The sequence below is a fragment of the Malaya genurostris genome, chromosome 1 (assembly GCF_030247185.1).
Source record: "Malaya genurostris strain Urasoe2022 chromosome 1, Malgen_1.1, whole genome shotgun sequence".
In the NCBI taxonomy this organism is placed as follows: Eukaryota; Metazoa; Arthropoda; class Insecta; order Diptera; family Culicidae; genus Malaya; species Malaya genurostris.
In genome coordinates, this window is record NC_080570.1 from 3322474 (window position 1) to 3336790 (window position 14317).

General features: G+C 38.9%; 1 protein-coding gene across 1 annotated transcript in view; it reads left to right on the forward strand.

The window, feature by feature from the left end:
* The window catches only part of LOC131429943 (protein serrate), a 128810-nt gene that overhangs the window by 42132 nt on the left and 72361 nt on the right, over nucleotides 1-14317 (forward strand). The window lies entirely within an intron of this gene.

Below are 14317 nucleotides of genomic sequence, written 5' to 3' on the forward strand. Positions count from 1 at the left end.
CATATCGTGTATCAGCAATCGTGTTCGTCTAGTTTTATTAGACCTACATAACGCATGATTTCACGTGCAGTGTGGCATGTGGCACCATCCGGTTGGAACCACTGGTACCAATGCCAGTTACTTTTGTCACAATGCAACAAACAGACCATTTTTCGAGATGATGCGGTAACACCAGCAAACGTAAATAGTGTAATTGAGTGAGTTAGCTGACATCGTAAAGATATCAAAATCAGACTCAGTGTTGGCTTTACATTGCAGAAACATTTGGGTAGCTTGAAAGCTCTGCTCAAAATGGGTGCCGCATTTTCTCACTGTTGACCAACAACGAGAACATGTTGATGATTCTGAGCAGTGTTTGGCCATGTTTAAATGTAACAAACCGGAATTTTAGCGTCAATATGTGACAATGGATGAAACATGGATTCAATACTTCCCTCTGGAATCAAAACTATCGTCATCTGAGTGGACAGCAACTAGTGAACCTCATCCAAAGCACCGGGTAATGCAAATATTATCGAGTGTCTTGAGAAAGAAAATACCAGTGAACAGTGATTATTATATAGCGTTATTGGAGCGTTTGAAGGCCGCAATGGCAAAGAAATGACCGCATATGGCAAAGAAAAAAAAATTTGTTTCATCAAGACAACGCACCGTGTCACAAGTCAATCAAAACAATGGCAAAACTACATGAATTGAACTTCGAATTGTTCCCGCATCCACCGTATTCGCCAGATTTTTGGCTCCCCGCAGATCTGAAAAAAAAATGCTCGCCGGTGAAAAATTTCGCCCGAATGAAGAGATTATCGCTGAAAAAGGGAGACCTATTTTGAGACGAAAGATAAATCATTCTACATTGAAATCAAATGGCTCAAAATAAACAAAAATGACGAGAAATTACTGTCTATCTCAGCTTCATTTGCAAACTATGAGAACGAAATCCATGTCCAGGCAATGCGACATTAGCTGGACAGTAGTATCAAAATTGTGTTTTTTTTCTTTTATTTGCCCTTTCAGTCATTTGCTGTTCTCGGTGAAAATCCCGTAGTATGCAGTGTCAATATTCAACTGAAGCTTTGAGAATCGAAAATGACAGAAAAAGGTTTCACAATGACTTTTACCTGTTGGTGCTCGAATTTTTAGTAGTTTTGGTTTCCAAAGAGGTTCTGGGATGTAATTACTTTGATTTATCATATTTTAGTCACTATTTATAGCCAAGCGTCACAGATTTTCAATACATTGATGAAAGAATGAGAATTGAAATTCTGCTGAAGACGTTAGTTTGGTTTCGTCTTGTCATAGAGGCAAGAGTGACGTTGGCAATTATTCTCTTCAACGAGAAACGAAAATGCTTCGTCTCTTTTCGTTTGCTCTGGTGTCGGTCATTTACGAATGAGACAGTAAAATATTGAAAATGAGGCTGTTGGATTGAATTTTTTCATTGAGAATGCGAGACAATTTCAGGCTCTGTTTCTGAATGTGTTGCTCGTAATTGGTAGTCAAATGGTCAGCAATCGAGTTCGTCTAGTCTTCTTAGACCTACAAACAAAATGCATGGCTTCACGTGCAGTGTGGCATGTGGCACCATCCGGTTGCAACTAAGTATCGACTGTTACCGATTGCAAAAAACAGTCCATTTCTCGAAAGTACTAGGTAGGTACTTAATTTGGTATTTAATCTAACTAAAATTTCAGCAAAACAATGAATTCGGAGAGATCGTCATTTCGGTGAAACGACTTTCAGAGAAAAAATCGTTACTGACACCCTACTTTTCATTTCACACTTTAACTCGTTTCTCAAAATTTATCTCTTCTATTTGGGTGATTTTTTTTCATAAAAAAATTATTTCATTTTATTGATCCCATCTTTCCATCTTTGTTTTAGATACTCAGATTTTATCTTATGTTTCGAAATAATATAAAAAGACGTTTGATACCTTGCCTGTTACCCCGAACGGATGACTAATAGTCATTTATGATAGATCTAGGTAATTTCGCGACGCTGAAAGCCATCTTATCGAAAGCCACTCACCGAAATGATTGGTTTGCTGAAAATCATTCCACAAAAAACACGCATAAATATTATGAGTAAACCAGACGAAACTAAGAAACCTAGACATATGTGATTTTTGTAGGAGGGTTGACGCTTTCGTTGGTAGATCATTGGAAAAAAATCACGCCCAAGACACAGTTAAATTGTAGCAAAACTGTTCCAATCGGCAGAACTTCGACGCCAATTGAAATATCCTCGATCGAGCAGAGCAGAGCTTCGTACATGAACGCTTGGTACGCTCGGTCAATTTCTGGGCCAAACCTCTTTTAGTGTTTTATCGTATTCAAAATCCATCCAGCCGTCATTTTGTCAAGAGCCATTTCACCGAAAGTCATTCCGCCGAATGGGTCATATAACTAATTTATATATGATTCTGAAAATTCGTTTCAGGGATACGTGAATTCTATTAAGCCAATAATATTTCTGGTAAACCAATTCAGCACAATGACTTTCGGTGGAAAGTCAATCGGGATGACAATTTTTGGTGAGCTGACTTTCTGTTAAATCCCAGCTAATAATAGTATCATTTGCCCGAAAAAAATATATTCATATTATTCGTCTTTCGAACTTTATATGATCTCTAGAAATTAACTAATGTTTCATAAACTTCAATTGATCTTCTAGGATTTCATGATATCACCTTTCCGTTATTCAGATTTGTTTTCCTAACTCTAGTTTTTTTTATCATATTTCCCACTTTATCGTATCGTTACCTTCTTCAAAGTGTTCATCTCACTGTTCGAGCTTTTTCAGTCAGCTCATCTTTCATTGCTCAGCATTCATTTCATGACTGTAACTTTTCACCGACCCTCAAAATTCATCTCACCTATCGGAATCTTATTGCGTTTCCTAATTTCATATTTCAGAGTTTTGATCTCTTATGTCGATTTTCAACGTTTTTTTTCAATTATTTAATCTTTTTAATTTTTGCGTGTTTTGTCGACTTTCTAATGATGTTTTCTTTTCTTCAAAAGAATATCATCTTGTGAATTGTATCTTTTTTCATCTCTACTCTTTATAAACTGATGTTATCTAAACTTTTCTGCTATTCGACATTTGTTACATTTTCCGTACATTTTACCGTTTCTCAAACTTGTTCTCAAGCGAGCTTTATTTATCCGTTTGAGATTGTTTTCTATTTATCGATGTTTTTAATTTTCGTTTTGAAATTTCGTTCTATCTTTTGCTTTCGTTTTTTAAAATAATGTAACAAAATAATCCAACATATCTAACCGTTGAATTATTTTACCCTCATTTCTCGTTGTCCTACATTCATTTCATCACTAAAAGGTTTCCCGGACTCGCAAAATTCAATTCTCACCTTTCGGATTTTCATTGCGTTTTTGGGTTTCATTCATCCAAGTTTAAATTCTATATATCGGTTTTGCCGTTTAATCTTTTGAGTTTGCGTCTTTAAATTTTATTCATCATCTTTCTTATTATGTTTACTTTTTCCAACAGTATATCATTTCATAAGTTGTAGCTCTTTTTATCTAAACTCTTTTCAAATTGGCCGTCTTTTTTATGGTGTTTGCTTTTCTTCAACAGAAAATCATTTTGTGAGTTGTATCTCTTTTTATCTTAACTCTTTTTAACAGATGTCATCCATTTTTTCTCTGTTATTCGACATTTATTACATTTTTCCGTTTTTCAAACTTGTTCCCACTCGAACATTATTCAACCTTTTGAGTATGTTTTCTGTTTCTCTAAAAATTACTTTTATTACTGTTTTTTTTTTCATTTCTTTCATTCTCAAATCTCGTTTCAACTATTATTTTTGTTTTCTACAATATTATATCATTTCTCACCATTTGAGTATTCCAACCAAATTTTTCGTTGCTCTGCATTAATTTCATCACTTCTAATTTCCACGGCCTTTCGAAATTCATCGCACCTTTCGAACTCTCATCGCATTTTCTGGGGTTTCACGTTTCCAAATTTTGATTTTTGATTTTGATGCTTTCCGTTCTCAAACAGAACTCTTCTTCAACTAATTTCAGAACCCGGCGAACGACCGTAACTAGGTTAAAGCCGGGTATAATAAAACGATATAAATTAAATTAAAATTAACTAATTTCAGTAATTTTTTTTATTATTCCAAATTCATAGCATTTTTCGTTTCACAAACTTGTTCTCTCTTCAACTTCTTTTGACTTTTAGTTTTTTTTTCTTGAATACTTTTTGTCATTTCCATTTCATATTCTATTTTTGGCTTTCTCTAACTATAGAAATAAATTAGAATTTCTGGAAACCCCGTTTTTTCATCAGAGCTCCGGAGACCTCAGGTCTTTTCATCGGAGCTGACCCGGAAACATGCCATTCGACGACTCGGCTCAACGTAAAATGTCTGTGAGTGTGTGCAATTTGATCGAAGATGGCCTTATCTTAGGTCTTAATTTAACAAACTTAGGCTCTTTTGAACGTTATTTTTGGTATGTGGATGATGTTCGAAAATCAAGTAGCTGTCAATTCTGGTTCCGCAGAAATAATGATATAAGTCACATAACCGACAAAATACGATTTTTAATCTTCGCTGAATTTTCTTCCAGAGATGACTAAATCGATATTCACAAGCTTAGGCTGGTTTGAAACCTAGTGGTTCAAGTTCAAAGACCAAACGGCTGTCACTTTTGGTTTCCAACATATAATAGTATAAGTGACGTAACCGACAAAACACAATATTTTTCCCTTTGCTCAATTTTCTTTGAAATGGTTGAGTCGATTTTAACTATCCTAGGCTTGTTTTAAAGCTACTATTGGCTCGTTGATCATGTTTGAAGATCTAATTGCAGGTATCTCCTGTTCCAGAGATATAATCGTATAAGTGACGTAATCGATATTGTTAAAAATTAGTCTAAATTCGTGCTGGAAATTTGATTAATTAAGAAATCAAATACAAGAAGAATGATTGCTGTTTGGGATACCAAACGTGTTAGGTCCGTGTATGGTTCCGCATACAGTGTGGCATGTGGCACCGTTCTGGCGGAAGTTGTAAGGTGAGTTAAGCTGTCTGTTCTCATCGTTTTGAAGCAGAATGGGACAAATAAACACTTCGTTGTGCCCTCAACGGTCATGATTCGTTTGACTGATTTGTAAAAAAAAATAAAACCAGATCATCGATCGAAAAGCTTTTGAATGTTATGAAACTACTTCGTGACATACAGCAAAAAAAACGTAAAATCTATTTCCCAATTCCGGACCCAAGAAAGAAGGTTTAGAATTGGTACCTTGGCCCGTGCACCGACGACGGTCTCGGCCAGAGCACACAGCTTCGCACATATCACAGCAGATGCTCCAGAAAATCCTTTCGTACGTCAGTCAATCCGTCAGAGCCGTCCAGTTGCAGTGCCAATTCGTCGACGGACAACACGGACCGCCGTTGCCGTTTCCGATGGATAAATGGTTGGATGGATGGATGGATAGATGGACAGACTGACGGACTGGCTGACTACCAGAGTGGGGAGTTGGATGCTGGCACCGCAGGACAGTTACTTGTTTTCAATATTGAACCTCCCCCTGGTATGCTGCTTAATTAAAGTTGAACCCAAACTAACAGCTGAATGCGATTCGATAGAAATCGGGTGACAGCCTTCCGAACAAGTAGGCCGCGCGAACCGCTCGGTGGGGGGCGGTTCCGAAAAATTCAAATTAAACCGGGAGTGGTGATTGACGTGTGAGATATGAGGAAAAATGAAAACGAGCAAACGTCGCTCACCATAAACGGATCGCTACAACACACTTACACACAAAGCAGGCGCTGAGTGGCTTGACTTGGCTTGGCGGGACGTACGCGAAAGAGCTTGTTATCGAACGATTGGATTTCTGCTGTTGTAGCCCAGGGCAACAAACTGTGTGCCCAGTTTCGCGTTCCGTCAGGGAACACTACAAGTGTCGCGACTTGCTCATCGATAAGGGAACAATCATTGCATGGTGTGTTGCATTAAAAATGCATTTTTTCGCGTGCACTATTTGATCGGTTCGCCGAGCCGTCCTGTCCTATGTCCGTACGCCGAAGAAAGTTCATCTTTAATTTATCTCTAGTGGTTTACATTCTTTCAGCGACCAGTCGATCGGCATACCTTACACAACTCCCTGGGCGGCTGGATGGCGCGCCGCGTCTTGTCTGGCCGACCGGGTCCGGTGCTCCGGTCCGGTCTGGTGGCGCGCAATTATAACTCGCGCTGATGTGATAAAATTATACTTTTCCTCATCGATCGCATTGCACTTCTAATTCGACTGGCTTTTCTGCTGCGGTGGCGCGCGGACAATTATCCGTACAAGTATCGTGCCATCTCTCCAGTGAATGCAACTGCAAACAGATGTAATAGTACCTGAATCGAGACATGATCAAATGCATCATGTTGCTCTCTACGTCTTCCTTCTTCTCCGCGACTTCTCGATCGGATCGAATTCAGCAAGCACGGTTCCACAGCAGAAGCATAACCGGGCTGACCACAATCCACAAGTTGTTACACACTGGGACACATACACGCACATACACGCACACACACATACAGACTCACACGTGCGCACGGGGCAATAAATTTAGTGTCTTTTTTTTAATAAAAAATCATTTTCTGCCGACTTCACCGAGTTCAGATAGCGATCGGGGTGCAAAGAAAGCAGATCACCACCGCCACCACCAGGCGGATGGCGACGATCCCCGGGAATGCTCGGTTCCTCGGAGTGCTGTTGGAAGTCAACAACAGGACAGGAACCGGAGAGGTTACTTTATACATTTGTAAAATATCGATTTTCGTTTTTGCGCTCCCCGATCACGATCACCCTTCCGGGCCACCACCCGCCCTTGAACGGAATCGATGATGATTTATCCAAGGGTCGCCACCACCACCACCGCTGAGGAGCCCACGGGTTCCGTCGCATCCCAACAATCGGAGCCGATTGCGATCGGTTCTCGGTGCCGTGCTTCATTTCAGGAAAAATCATAAATAATGGAAGATATAATGCAGTGTAATGTAACGAGTACCCGGGGATGGGAGGCCGCGCTTGATTCGACTACTTGCCGACGATTGTCGGAACGGGGCAACAGGCTGAGACGATGGCCAGGGTTATGGGATAGCCTCACAGAGCGAAAGAGAGAATGATGTTATTGATCTAAAAGTGGCTCTTTAATATTGGCTGAAGTGGATTTTCGTGATTCAGTTATTACACTCCTCCAGGGGGGAGTTCGACCGTTTGCGGAAACAGCGAATTCCTGCTGACCAGGGTTCGTTGCTTAGCTCGACTCGGTCCATCGAATAAAGTCTTCTGTGGTATTGAAACTAATCGGAAGGTGCTGTTATTGAGTAAATTACACCGACGAACACCGATCAATTACTCAAAGTGATAAATTTTTACTCAGCACAAACATTGATACTGAATACGAAGTTGGGTGCACTCAGAATGCTTCCTCGTGGAGCTCCCACAGATTCTCATCAATTCAAACGCATCACAAACAGACAAACCATTTCCGTTTCCTACGGAGCCTTCGGCGAAAAAAAACACCGCCGAGGTTGCAAATTAGCTTTTGGAAAGTAAAATATTCCCATAAAAAGAAACCAAAGCCCTAAACCGGAGCCATTGTGTTCTCAGCTCATCCAACAGATGTTTTTGAAGTCTACATCATCAGAAGCAGCAGCAGTAGTACAAAGCATCCCACGATCGAGAAAAGAAAATTCAGAACCAGACATTAACTCGACCACAGCAACTGTGTTCCGAACCGAACCGGAGCGATTTCAGGCCGTTCAGGGTTCTCGTCGTCGTCGTCGTCGGGACGGGTTGAAAAATTGTGTGAATTAAACTTTTCGTGTAAAGAGGCGCTTTTAATTCTCGCTCTTTTCCTTGTTTGCAACACGCGAAGTGGCAGCACCACCAGCATCATCATCATCAACAACAACAACAGCAGCAGCAGCAAGGGTAGTAAAGAATAAAGAGATGAAATATAAAATATAGTTGCATAAAACAAAATTTCGCTCTGCACCGAAATGCATTATCCTCTGGTCGGAGATGCGCGGAATTTTCTGCTACCCACCAACCACCATCGAACCGATACGATCGGAACCGGAGGGAGCTACGAAGCAAAATTAGCCATCCGTTGGCTGGCTGAAAGGCTTCGGCGCGGACGTCGCATCCAGACAGTCATCATCATGCAATGTGCAGTTTTAATTCCGTTCATCCATCCCTTCTTGTTGTTCTTCTTCATCTACTTCTTTGGCAGGCAGGCAGACGACGACGACGACGACGGCGATCTGGATCCCGACGAGTCAGAGGTGGAAATTAATAGGGCCACTCACTTACTAAAAATTAAGGGAGGCTCTCTCGCCTGTTCCTCCAAATCGATCGTGCGCGCATCGTGGCGAAGATTGCATGTCCGTGGGGTTCGGGTTCTGCGCAGGGTCCGCGCCGGCTGATGAGCTGGAATTGATTGCACCTTACCCCCGCGGTCGGTGCGCGCTGGAAAGGGAATTAATTTTGCCGAAGGTAGAGAAATAATACACCGAAGATTGAACCCGTTTAAAGTGACGGTTGCGTTTTTTCAGCTATTCTGTTTGTTTGCCCATTGGATCCGGTGGTATGATTTAGTAGATCAATTAAAATAAATAGTCGAAGCTGGGCTTATTACATGGGATCCCAGACACGGAATCCGAGGTTGGTTGCTCAGTGATTCGTGGGATGGATTTCAATCGTCGAGAAGTGATCTACCGTAATTCAATGGGAAGCAATTCGCAGCAACGCGAAACCATGCTTGTTTACTAGGGGTGTCAAAAGTGACACTTCCTGCTCTAGGGGGGACTTTGAATCGACGAAGAAACGAAAAACAAATCAGTTTACCGGTCCAGCATACCATTCTCATTTCATCCTTCGTGGTAGTTGCTTAAACTATAAATAGGATTTAAAAAACATGAGTCACATACGAGATTCAGATTGCAATGTGTCAATTTGAAGTTTGCTCTCATGCATCGTTTCTAAGTGTCTGCAAAGTCTGTTAAAACAGAAGATCATATTCTACAAAAGGAAAGTAATACCAAGGCTTTGCTCTCAATGCTCGTTCGATACAGACTTAAAACACCTTCAGTGAGGACAGTATCGAAATTAGCAAATTTTATAAACAAAAAGAACCCGAAGCTTCCTCGACACATTAGCCCGAGCCAAAATGTTTTACTGGTGAAATAAATACTGTACATTGGCGAACACGAAAACGTTTCATTTAAGATTCCACTTTGTGTAGAATATTGTACTATAAAAAAGGTGATTCATTTTCTGCCGCTAAATATGCGTGAATAATACGGTCGAAAACGCATGAGAAATACAGTGAAATCTCTGTCATGGAAGGGAAAATATGAAGTAATTATTTTTTTATTAGTACAAACGTGTTGCGACTGCGATTGATAGAGCCAATTTCTTCATTCGTTACGCTCGATTGAAACAAAACTCACCCTTGAAAATCTTTGGTAACGTATGAATAATTTGGGACTCCCAAAAGGAATGTAACCAATAATAAAAAGCAGTTCAAATTGAACCGCCATCTCCGCGTTTGAACTGCTACGCTGACCCGAAAAACCCCTAAATGTTCAAATTCTGCGGCAAAGAGTAGTCGGTCGTCACTCGTTTTCGTCCGAGACGTCAGATAAGATATGGCACCAAGTGCCATAGAGATGACGGTTCAATTTGAACTACTTTAAGCACTGATGAACCGAAGACGAAACGCGAAGAAATCGAAACTCAATGTGTACTTTTTGTACAAACCAAAAAACCCCTGAATGTTCAATAAACATTATTTTAAACAAAATGCAAAAACTTTAATATCATCGATTGCAAACCACTGTACAAGACTCATCTACTACAACAAACACCAATCCTTCATGCAATCAAAGATCATGATAAGATTCAGCCAACATCAAAAATACAAACCCCTGAATTAAACGAATAAAATTTAATTACAACATAGATTAAAACAGTTCGTTAAAACTGTTTGTTTTATTAAAATTAAAAAAAAACTACTAAAACACAAATTACTAACAACAAACATTCAATTTACTTAAATAATAATTTAAAATAAACACTACTATTTATAATATTGTATTACATTTATTAATTCTAAATTTAATACCTATCTGCCGAAACAGTGATAAAAAATTAATATAATTCATAATATTCAAAATCTATACCTCAACAAAATTAACTCAAAAAACTAATTTTCAGATGTTTACGTTTCGTTTTTGACTCATCAGTGCATAGCAGTTCAAATTGAACTGCTTTATGCAAAACTCGGCAGTTCAATTTGAACCGCTAAGCAGACGTAAAGTTTCTGCTACTTACAGAACACTTGTTTTCTTTGCATCGAAATGCAATGTCTATACTGATGGTTAGATTTTTTTTTGTAAACTTAAGGAGTAACGTTGATATTAAGGAGAGAAAAAAATAAATTGTTAAAAATAGTAACATATATATTAAATTTTTTGGAATACTCTTAACTTCGACGTTGAAGAATTTTGCTAGGGTATTTGTCGTGAATAATTTCAGCAGTCTTCAAACAAAACTTGCCATAGTGAGAGAATCGCTGCCAGAGTTTACATGCGACCTACTAAAGGCCGTGTGTCACCAACGTTTGAAGGGGATTCACTGCCAGTGCAACATATGAAGGGATAGACTTGATTGGGCGTCAATCCAGAGCTGCCAACTGCATTTTTTCAAAAATCGATATTTGGCGGAAAAATCTATCTGTACAATGTCTATCTCGAGATAGAAAAAAATCGATTTAGTGAGAATACTGTTTTTGCGAGCAAAAAAAAAAAAGACCGGTATGAATACCGATAAATTGGTTTAGTTGGCAACGCTGCGTCAATCCCAAGAGCATCGTCTACTCTTTCCGAACTGGCATCATTAGTGTACCATCATTCGGAACCAGCGATTCCATCTGGCAGTCGCTGGTTCCGAATGATGGTACGATCTACGTCTAGAGATATTCGATTTTTTGGAGTTTCGCAATACGTTTTGACCACTTTTTCAATTTAGGGTCCGGCATTGTAATGCTCATATTGAGGCTATTTCTGGTTCAGTGTTCAGCTCAAACGCATCAATTGCATTCCTTGAGCTCTTTACCACCATTGGTCTTATTGTTTTGTTGTCCACAGAAGACCTGAGTAACCGATGAGTTTCAGATTATAGCACGTCTTATTTAACAAATTGGATTTTGCTCTCATTTGACAAATTAATCAATTTTCATATTCAACTTTTTCAATTTGAACTAGGGGTTCCAGGAAAAATTGCCATTAGTTGATTTTATAGAAACCCGTGAGAAACTGACAAAGAGATGGCCATCGGTAGAACGGAGTGGCGTTGTCATAACCTCGTTTTAGCAGTTTCCATGCTAGAGAAAAAAATTATGCTTTTCTATCTTTGTGAAGAGGTAAATAATAATCTAGATAAGAAACGGCCCCTGATGCAAAACGGAGAAGCAGTTCCAGCAGAAATTTAAAATAGAAATATCAGGTCGTTTGGTACACTTTTCAAAAGTAAAATGAGTTTTTTTTCTTCCGGATCTTTTAAGCTTTAGGCTGTATTCCTAGTATTTTTTTTCTTCCGGATCTTTTAAGCTTTAGGCTGTTTTCCTAAGATTGTAAGTAGAACCTTAACCACCATCAAACTGTTCAGATAAGCAGCATCTATGTTTCAGCTTATGGTCCACAAGGCAACCACCTGAGTTCGTCATTTATTTCACTGTACTTCAAAGACATTGTTCGAAGGGAACTTCAGTATCAGGGATTGAGATTTTTTTTGTCTTTGCAGTTGAACTTAATCGTATTCCAGAAAGAATGTTCTGTTCCGACCGAAACATGTTATTATTTGAAGGCACCGCATTTGGAATATACAATTATACAAATAGTTCGCATCTGAAGTGAGCTAGCTTTGCCAAAATTAAAAATTACGGATCTGTACCTGATACATTGAATCCTTGATGGTTTGAGTTTCTGAACCGAAATGTTCGAGCCCATCATTGTTTATCTGTCCCATGAATCAAACTCCTCTTGAGTTTGTCACGAATCCACATACAAAGAAACCTCCAATCACTAGTCACCTGTTGGATTTTAGGAACACTCAAAATCTCAAAAAATACAACCTATTTTGAACCGATGAGGGAATCGAGTCAATTTTCAATTTACTCGACGAAAATGAAGCAAATTTCAGCTAGAACGATTTCCATCGATCAAACCAAGTGCTAGGCAAAATGTGTCAAGTCTGAATTGTAAGTTTAACAAAGGAGATTTGAGTTTTTAGCCGAATCCGCAACATGTGGCCGAACGTTGTCGTGATGTAAAACTACGGACTCATATTGTGGCCCACTTTTTTCTTCAATGCCAACTTTTGAAGCGAATCAGTTCGGTTCTAACTCTAAGCAACCGTTATTCGACGGTTTTATTAATCGAAACAAGTTCGTAGTTTATGATAGCTTTGTGGTAGCCACGGGATGCTGAGAATGAATAGGAATGAAGGAATATAATAGCAAGTCGACTTTTCGTCATTAGCGGAAATACGATTAGAACCCTCTTCTCAATCCACCTTTTTCTGCTTTTTCTGCTTTTTCTGGTCATTCAAACAGTCTCGTTAAATCATATTTTTAGTTGAGATAATTTTTGACACGAATTTGGGCTGATTTTTAATTGCATCGTTGCAACGATGTGATCAATAAAGCGTGATTCAACGCTTTTGTCGCATATTCGACAACATTTTCGAAACCAAAAGTATCAGCAATAATACATTTGAACTTGATTAATGGTTTCTTTCTGTGAAAAAGGGCGGATAGAAAAAAAAAACGCTTGTCGGTTACGTTACGGTTATATCTCCGAAACCAAAAGCGACAGCGAATTGATGTTTGAACTTGATTCACAATACAATAGTCGCTTTCAAACGAGCCTAGCCTTCTAGTCTTCCTGCATTCTAGTCATTTAGACTTTAAGCCTTCTGCTCTTTTAGTCTTCTTGCCCTCTAGTATTCCAGACTTCTAGTCTTCATTTTCTCCTGTCTGCTAGTCTTCCAGTCTTCCAATCTTCTAGTTTTCGAGTCTTGGAGCCTTCTAGTCTTTTAGCTATATTTTCTTGCTGTTTTCTAGTCTTCTATTCCTTAGTCTTCTAAACTTAGAGTTTTCTAGTTTACTGATCTTCTAATATTCTAATTGCTTAGCCTTCTAGTCAACTAGACTGTAAGTCTTCTGGTCTTCTAGTCATCTAGTCCACTAAGGGTCTCCGGAGCTCCGATCAATTGTCGGTTTCTCCAGCAATTCTAATGCTTTTCTATAGAGAAAGGCAAAACGACTTTTTTGTATGCCGGACACACACCGTAGAGGTTCTTTAGCTCTCCGTTTCTACTCGTACGGCATCCAATTTCCAACCATTTGTACAAATTACAAACCATTGAGGCACAGGAACATGGTTTGTATTTTTTTCTGTACATTTATTTTGACCCCAGTTTTAACCTCTTGGTCCTCCGCTGGAACCGGAAAATGGTTTGCTATTGCACTTCCAAAGATGCAACAAACTTTTCTTCTGATCGTGCAACGAAGCTTCAAATTCATCAAGTTCAAAACTACTGCATTTTCAGTATTTATATCTTTTCACTTTCCACAACTAAAAATTTAAAAAAAAATTATCTAGAAATATCGTCTGCATCGGTTTGATTCAGTGTCTGACCTATGTACTGAAGTCCGTTGAGAAACCCTCCAGTTGTTGACCACGAAATCAATGGAAAGAATATTTTTTAAATTTATCTTTAAAAATATAGACGATTGTTTTTTGTTTGGAAGATAAATGTAAATAATTCTCTCATCAAGTTCTAGTGGATTCCTTGTTGGGAACCTAAACTTCCGGTGATAATTCAGGTAATTTTTGGAACATTCAATACCTACAATTAGGATCACAAATAAACCCTTTCTTGAAACAGTAATGTTGGTGTTACTAAATTATGAACATTTGAAACGTTATTTTGCTTTTGAACAAAAATTGTTTGCAGATTTGAAATAATTGATGGGTCGGGCGTTTCCTGTTAAGAAAGCTCAACTGATTCATACTGAATTTATTTCGGAAGCTCATGTAGCCGCTTACCGCTCAGAGTTAATGACTAAATCTTGAGACTAAATAATTCACTTTGACCCTGACCACCCTTCACAGAGAGAGAGAAAAAAACCACGTTGCAAAACCCATCGACTACGACCCAGAAGAAATAAATCGACTCAAATTGACTTTTACTGTACACCCAATTAAAAAACCGAAAA